At 36.2% G+C, this 8,571-nt stretch overlaps 1 pseudogene; it reads right to left on the bottom strand.

The window, feature by feature from the left end:
- Positions 1 to 7,044: 7,044 nt before the first annotated feature.
- On the bottom strand, positions 7,045 to 7,520 carry LOC110571690 (annotated as a pseudogene).
- Between the last annotated feature and the right edge of the window lie 1,051 nt (positions 7,521 to 8,571).

Below are 8,571 nucleotides of genomic sequence, written 5' to 3'. Positions count from 1 at the left end.
TGATTTGATATATTTATATGTTGCAATATTACTACCATAGAGTTAGCTAACATCTCTATTATGTTACATAATTATCATTTTTTTTTTTGGTGGTGGGCACAATTAAGATCTAATCTATTAGCAACTTTGAAATTTATGATACAATGCCATTGACTGTAATCATTATGCTGTGTGTTAGCTTTGCCAGGATTTATTTATCTACTAGTTTCCAGTTTTTACCCTTAAACAATTTGTCCCCAATCCTCCCACCCTGCCAGCCTCTGGTGACCTTATTTTACTCTTTTTCCTTGAGTTAAGCTTTTTTAGATTCCAAATATACGTGATATCATACAGTATTTGTCTTTTTGTTTAACATATCTCAGCATAATGTCCTCAAGATTCATTCATGACATCACAAATGGTAGGCTTTCCTTCTTTCTCATGGCTGTCTAATGTTCGTATATAATTTTTATCCATTCATCTGTTGACAGACACTTAGGTTGTTTCCATATCTTGGCTATTGTGAATAATATTGCAAAAGCGTAAGAGCATATATATCTTTTCAGACTCCCATTTTCATATTCTTTGGATGTACACCCAAGAGTGGAGTTACTGATAATTCTATTTTTATTTTTTGGAGGAACTTCCATACTATTTTCCATAGTGTCTGAACAAATTTACATTCCCATCTATAATGTGAAAGGGTTCCTTTTACTCCACATCCTCACCAACACTTTTTATCTCTTGTCTTCTTTTTTTTAAGATTATTTATTTATTTGAGAGAGAGAGAGTGAGAGCGAGAGAGAGAAGAGAGCACGGGCTGGGGGGAGGGGAAGAGGGAGAAAGAGAAGCAGACTCTCCCCTGAGCAGGGAGCTTGACACTTGGCTCAATCCCAGGACCTCGGAATCATGACCTGAGCCAAAGGCAGATGCTTAACCAACTTAACCACCCAGGTGCCCCTATTTCTTGTTTTCTTGATGGTAGCCATTCCATCAGATGTGGGGTGATGTCCTGTGTTGGTTGTGATTTGCATCTCTCTGATGATTAGTGATATTAAGCATCTTTTCATAAATCTGTAGGCCATCTAGATGTCTTTTTTTGAAAAATATCTATTTAGCTTCTCTGCCCATTTTTAAATTGAATTATTTGTTTTTCTGTTATGAGTTGTACTTTATATATTTTGGCTGTTACTCCTTGTCTGATATATGGTTTACAAATATTTCCTCCAATGCCATAGGCTGCCTTTTCATTTTTTCCATTGCTACTTTTGCTATACAGCTTTTTAGTTTGATATAGTTCCACTTTTGTATTTTTTGCTTGTGCTTTTGGTGCCCACCAAAAATCATTGCCCAGTCCAATCTTAAGGAGTTTTTTCCCTACATTTTCTCCTAGTTTTATAGGATCAAGTCTATGTTTAAGTTTTTAAGCCATTTAATTTCTTTTTTTAAAAAATATTTTTATTTATTTATTTGAGAGAGAGAGAGCATGAGAGGGGGGAGGGTCAGAGGGAGAAGCAGACTCCCTGCCGAGCAGGGAGCCGGATGTGGGACTCGATCCCGGGACTCCAGGATCATGACCTGAGCTGAAGGCAGTTGCTTAACCAACTGAGCCACCCAGGTGTCCCGCCATTTAATTTCTTTATTGAAGGATAATTAACATACAGTATTATATTAGTTTCAGGTACACAATATAACACTTCAGCAATTCTATGCATTTCTCAGTACTCATCATGGTAAATGTACTTAGCTCCTTTCACCTATTTCACCCATTCCCCTAGCGACCTCCCCTCTGCAAACCACCAATTTGTTCTATGTATTTAAGAGTCTGGGTTTTTTTGTCTCTTTTTTCTTTGCTTGTTCATTTGTTTTGTTTCTTATATTCTACATGAGTGAAATCATGTGGTATTTATCTTTCTCTGACTGACTTATTTCACACAGCATTATACACCCTGGGTCCATCATGTTGTTGCAAATGGCAATATCTCATTTTCTGATGTCTGAGCAATATTCCATTGCATATGTATATCACATCTTTATCTATTCATTTATGGATGGACCTTTGGGTTGCTTCCATATCTTGGTTATTGTAAATAATGCTGCAATAAATATAGGGATGAATGTACCTTTTTCAATTAGTCTTTTTGTTTTCTTTGGGTAAATAGTCATAGTGGAATTAATTGATCATATGATAATTTTATTTATAATTTTGGGGGGGAATATCCATACTGTTTTTTCACAGTGGCTGCACCAATTTGCATTACGACCAATTGTGTATGAGGGTTTCTTTTTCTCTAATTCTTTACCAACACTTGTTATTTCTTGTATTTTTGATTTTAAACATCCTGGCAGATGTAAGGTGGTAATCTCATTATGGTTTTGATTTGCATTTAACTGATTATTAGTGATGTTGAGCATCCTTTCCTGTGTTTATTGGCCATCTCTGTGTCCTCTTTGGAAAAATGTCTACTCAGGGTTTCTGCTTATTTTTAAATTGGATTTTTTTTTTCTTGGTGTTGGCTTGTATAAGTTCTTTATGTATTTTGGATATTAACCCATTATTGGATATATCATTGCAAATATCATCTTCCATTTAGTAGGTTGTCTTCTTGTTTGTTGATGATATCCTTAACTGTGCAAAAGCTTTTTATTTTGGTGTAGTCCCAAAAGTTTAATTTTGCTTTATTTTCCTTGCCAAAAGAGACATATCTAGAAAAATGTTTCAATGGCCAAAGTCAAAGAGATTCCTGCCTATGTTTTCTTCTAGCATTTTTATGCTTTCAGGTCTCACATTTAGATGTTTAATAAATTTTGATTTATATTTGTGTATGATATAAGAATGAGGTCCAGTTTCATTTATTTGGGTGTTGCTGTCCCGTTTTCCCAAGACCGTTTGTTGAGTAAGACTGTCTTTTTAGCATGGTATATTCCTCCCTCCTTTCATAGATTAATTAACTGTATAAACCTAAGTTTATTTCTAGACTCTCTTATTTCTTCCATTGATCTATGTGTCTATTTTTGTGCCCCATCATACTGTTTTGATTACTACAGCTTTGTTGTATATCTTGAAATCTGGGATTGTGATACATCCAGCATTGTTCTTTTGTGTCAAGCTTTCATTGGCTATTCAGCCTCTTTTGTGGTTCTGTACCAATTGTAATATTATTTTTTGTAGTTTTATGAACAGTGCTATTGGTATTTTGATAAGGGTTGCATTGAATCTGTAGATTGCTCTGGTAGTATGGCCATTTTAACAATATTAATTCTTACAATACATGAGCATGGGCTATCTTTCCATTTGTTTGTGTTTTCAATTTCTTTCATCAGTGTTTTATAGTTTTCAGAGTACAGGTCTTTCACCTATTTAGTTATGTTTATCCTTGGGTATTATTTTTTTTAGTGCAGTTGTAAATGGGACTATTTTCTTAATTTCTCTTTCTTCAATTTCATTATTAGTGTATGGAGATGAACTGATTTCTGGGTATTAATTTTGTATCATGCCATTTTACTGAATTCATTTATCAGTTCTAGCAGCTTTTTGGTGGAGTCTTTCAGGTTTTCTATATATAGTATCATGTCGTCTGTAAATGGTGAATTTTATTTCTTCCTTACTGATTTGGATGCCTTTTATTTATTTTTGTCTGATTTCTGTGGCTAGGACTTACAGTACTATGTTGAATACAAGTAGTGAGAGTGAACATCCTTGTCTTGTTCCTGACCGTAGAAGAAAAGCACTCAGTTTTTCTCCATTTAAGATGATATTAGGTGTGGGTTTTTCGTGTATGGTGTTTATTATGTTGAAGTGTGTTCCCTCTAAACCTGTTTTGTTGAGGGCTTCTATCATGAATGGATGTTGTAGTTTCTCAAATGCTTTTTCTGTGTCTACTGAAATGATCATATGGCTTTTATACTTTCTCTAATGAGGTGATGTATCATGTTGATTGATTTGTGAATATGGGACCACCCTTGCAACACAGGAATAAATCCCACTTGATTGTCATAAATGGTTTTTAATGTATTGTTGGATTCTCTTTGCTAGTATTTTGTTGAGGATTTTTTTTTAAAGATTCTATTCATCTATTCGACAGAGAGAGACACAGTGAGAGAGGGGACACAAGCAGGGGGAGTGGGAGAGGGAGAAGCAGGCCCTCCGCTGAGCAAGGAGCCCGATGCGGGACTCGATCCCAGGACCCCAGGACCATGACCTGAGCCGAAGGCAGACGCTTAACGACTGAGCCACCCAGGCGCCCTTTGTTGAGGATTTTTGCATCTATTTTCATCAGGGATATTGGTCTATAGTTCTCTTTTATAGTAGTGTCTTTATCTGGTTTTGGTATTAGGGTAATCCTGGCCTCAGAGAATGAATTTGTAAGTTCCTTCCTTTTCTGATTTTTGGAATAGTTTTAGAAGCATAGGTATTAACTCTTCTTTAAATCTTTGGTAGAATTTACCTGTGAAGCCATCTAGCCCTGGATTTTTGTTGGGATTTTTTTATTACTGACTCAATTTCTTTGCTGGTTATCAGTGTGTTCAAAATTTCTATTTCTTCCTGATTCAATTTTGGTAGTGTGTATGTTTCTAGGAATTTATCCATTTCTTCTAGATTGTCCAATTTGTCGGCAGATAGTTTTTCACACTGTTCTCTTATAACCCTTTGCATTTCTGTGGCATTGGTTGTTAATTCCTCTCCTTTGTTTCTCATTTTATTTGAGTCATTTATCTTTTTTTCTTGATGAGTCTGGCTAAAAATTTATCCATTTTGTTTATCTTTTTAAAGAACCAACTCCTGGTTTCATTCTTCTGTTCTTTTTCTTTGTCTCTATTTCATTGATTTCTGCTCTTACCTTTATTTCTTTCCTTCTACTGGCTTTGTGTTTCGTTTGTTCTTTTTCTAGCCCCTTTAGGTGGAAGGTTAGGTTGTTTATTAAAGACTTTTCTTGCTTCTTGAGGTAGGCCTGTATTGCTCTAATCTTCCCTCTTAGGATAGCTTTTTCTTCATCCCAAACATTTTGGATCATTGTGTTTTCATTTTCATTTGTCTTTATGTATTTTTTTTTTAATTTCCTCTTTGTTTCTTGGTTGACTCCTTCATTGTTTAGCAGCATGTTATTTATACTCCCATGTATTTGTGTCTTTCCAGATTTTGTCTTGTGATTAATTTTTAGTTTCATATTGTGATTGGAAAAGATACATGATAAGATTTCAATCTTTTTTAATTTATTGAGACTTGCTTTGTGTTCTAACATATAATCTATTCTGCAGAATATGCCATGCACACTTGAAAGGAATGTGTATTCGGTTGTTTGGGGATAGAATGTTCTGAATTTTTCTGTTAGGTTTATCTGTCCAATGTGTCATTCAAAACTACTTTTTCCTTGTTGATTTTCTGTCTGGATGATCTATCCATTGATATAAGTGGGATGTTAAAGTCCTGTACTGATTGTGTTTCTTTCAATTTCTTCCTACATATCTGCAAATATTTCCTTTATGTATCCAGGTGCTCCCATGTTCAGTGCATATTTATAATTGTTATATCCTCTTATTGTATTGTTCCCTTTATCATTATATAGTGTCTTTTGTGTCTCTTGTTATAGTCTTTGTGTTAAAGTATATTTTGTCCAATGTAAGTATCGTTACCCCTCTTTTCTTTTCACTGTCATTTGCATGGTAAAAGTTTTTCTTTCCCTTCACTTTCTTTCTTTTTTTTTTTTTAAAGATTTTATTTATTTATTTGAGAGAGAGAGAATGAGAGAGAGAGCATACGAGAGGGGGGAGGGTCAGAGGGAGAAGCAGACTCCCTGCCGAGCAGGGAGCCCGATGTGGGACTCGATCCAGGGACTCCAGGATCATGACCTGAGCCGAAGGCAGTCGCTTAACCAACTGAGCCACCCAGGCGCCCTCCCTTCACTTTCCATTTGTGTTTGTCTTTAGGTCTGAAGTGAGTCTCTTGTAGGCTGCATACACATGGTTCTTATTTTTATCTTTCTTTTGATTGGAGCATTTACTTCATTTACATTTAAAGTAATTACTGATAGGTATATTCTCATTGTCATTTTGTTGATTTCTGGTATTTTTTGTAGTTCTTTTCTGTTCCTTTTTCTTCTGTTGCACTTTTCCCTTGTGTTTGATGGCTTTCATTAGTGCCATGCTTGGATTCTTTTCTCTTTATTTTTTGTATAGCATGTGTTTTTGATTTGTGTTTACCATTATGATCATATATAATTGCTTATGCATACAGCAGTCTAGATTAAGTTGATGGGTTTCAACTCATTCTAAAAGCACTAACTTTTTACTCCTTCCCCCATGTTTTATGCATATTGTGTCATACTTTACATTTTCCTTTGTGAATTCCTCGACTGATATTTATAGTTCTTTTTTTAAGAGATTTTATTTATTTCACAGAGAGAGAGAGAGTGAGCATAAGCAGGGGGAGCAGTGGAGGGAGAGGGAGAAACAGGCTCTCTGCTGAGTGGGGGAGCTCAATGTGGGGCTCGATCTCAGGACCCTGGGATCATGACTGGAGCCAAAGGCTGATGCTTAACTGACTGAGCCACCCAGGCACCCCAAATATTTATAGTTCTAATTTATTTTACAGTTTTTGCACTTTAACCTACATACTGCTTTTATAACTGATTTATTTACTACTTTTATTATATGTTTGCATTAACCTGTCAAATATCTTCGTTTCATAATTTTCTTTCTCCTAATTATGGCCTTTTCTTTGAACTCAAAGAATTCCCTGTAACATTTATTGTAAGGCTGGTTTAGTGGTGATGAACTTTAACTTCTGTTTGTATGGGAGAATTTTTTTTTCCTAGGCAAAGAACTTTATTAACCTTGTTTCAAACTTTATTCCCAGGCTTCTTCAGCTTAATTAGCTGCAAAGAATGACTTGTGTATAATCAAAAACTGAAAAGAGCTGCAGTGTCCAAGGGGCTTGGGCTTAAAAATATTAGAGAGCTAGATTTTATCAGATCCGTGAACAAAATTTTAAAAAGCAATCATAATATAAAATAGTAGCTCCCAGTAACTTCTTCAAGTTTTTTCTTCTTCAGAAGTTGACTCAATTCAGTTCGGTTCATTCTTGGAAGCTTCATCAACAGTCTCCACAAGATCTGGAACTTCATCATCATCCTCTCCAGGAGCAAGTGGTGCTTTTCCATCCACAGATTGTTTGGGCAGAGCTTCAGCCAGTCTTCTTAAACTAGTCAGACTGTCTGCACCTAGTTGGTTTAAGATACTGGGTAGCATTTCTGTCAGCTGCTTTGTCTCAGCATGGCCTGTAATGGTAAAAGTGTTCACTGCCAGCGATGCCTGAACTTTGGGGTTGTTAAAGTGGATCACTGCTCCTTGGTTTGTGACCATATTCACTTCTTCAATACCAGAGATATTCTTTACTCCTAACTTCTTTAAGGAGAACTGAAGTTTTTTATCTTCTGCTGTAGCCGTTCTATGAACCATCGGTGAGCAGTTCCTTTCCCACCAATGCACACTTGTGCTTGGAGTTTGGCGAGTTTCTCCTGGTTCATGATAGTTTCTTTCATCTTGTTGGAGCGGAAATGGGACTGCACGGGGGATAGGGTTGGCGCTCAGGGGGTCTCAGGCGGACCAGCTGAGATTAGGTGCACACATGCGGGGACACAAGGTGGCAGCTGTATAGGAGAATTTGTATCTCTCCTTTTATTCTGAATGATAACCTTTGTAGGTAGAGTATCCTTGGTTGCAAGCTTTGTTCTCTTTCAGTATGTTGATTATATCATTCCACTCCTGGTCAGCAAAAGCTCTCCTAAAAAAAATTAGCTAACAACCTTGTGGGGTATCTCTTGTATGTAACAGTTTTCTTTCATCTTGTTGCTTTTAAAATTATCTCTTTATCACTACTTTTTGTCATTTTATTATGTGTCTTTTTTTCCAGCTTTTTATTTATTTATTTATTTTTATGTTGTTAGCCAACATATAGTACATCATTAGTTTTTGATGTAGTGTTCAATGATTCATTAGTTGTGTATAATACCCAGTGCTTATCACCACACATGCCCTCCTTAATACCCATCACCCAGTTACCCCGTCCCCCAACTCCCTCCCTTCTGTAACCCTCAGTTTGTTTCCTGGAGTCCAGAGTCTCTCTCTCATGGCTTGTCTCCCTCTCTGATTTTGTCCCATTCAGTTTTCCCTCCCCCTGTGGTCCTCTGCATTATTCCTTATGGTCCACATATGAGTGACACCATGTGATAATTGTCTTTCTCTGCTTGATGTAGACCTCTTTGGGTTCATTTTGTTGGGGCTCTCTGTGCTTCTTGCAACAGTGTGTCTGTATCCTTCCTTAGATAAGGGAATTTTTCAGCTATCATTTCTTCAAATAAATTTCCTGCCCCTTTCTCTCTTTCTTCTTTTTCTGGGATCCTTATAATGTTAATGTTATTATGCTTCATGATGTTACTGAGGTCCCTTAACTTATTCTCATTCTTTATTATTCTTTTTTTTTCCTTTTGCCATTCATCTTGGTTGCTTTCCGTTATCCTGTATCCTAGGTAGCTGATCCACTCTCACGCTTCTTCTAATCTGCTATTGATTCCCTCTAGTATATTTTTTATT

This window comes from Neomonachus schauinslandi, chromosome X (assembly GCF_002201575.2).
Source record: "Neomonachus schauinslandi chromosome X, ASM220157v2, whole genome shotgun sequence".
Classification (NCBI taxonomy): Eukaryota; Metazoa; Chordata; class Mammalia; order Carnivora; family Phocidae; genus Neomonachus; species Neomonachus schauinslandi.
Note: the sequence above shows the minus strand (reverse complement) of the source record. Positions and strands in the feature narration are given on the sequence as shown.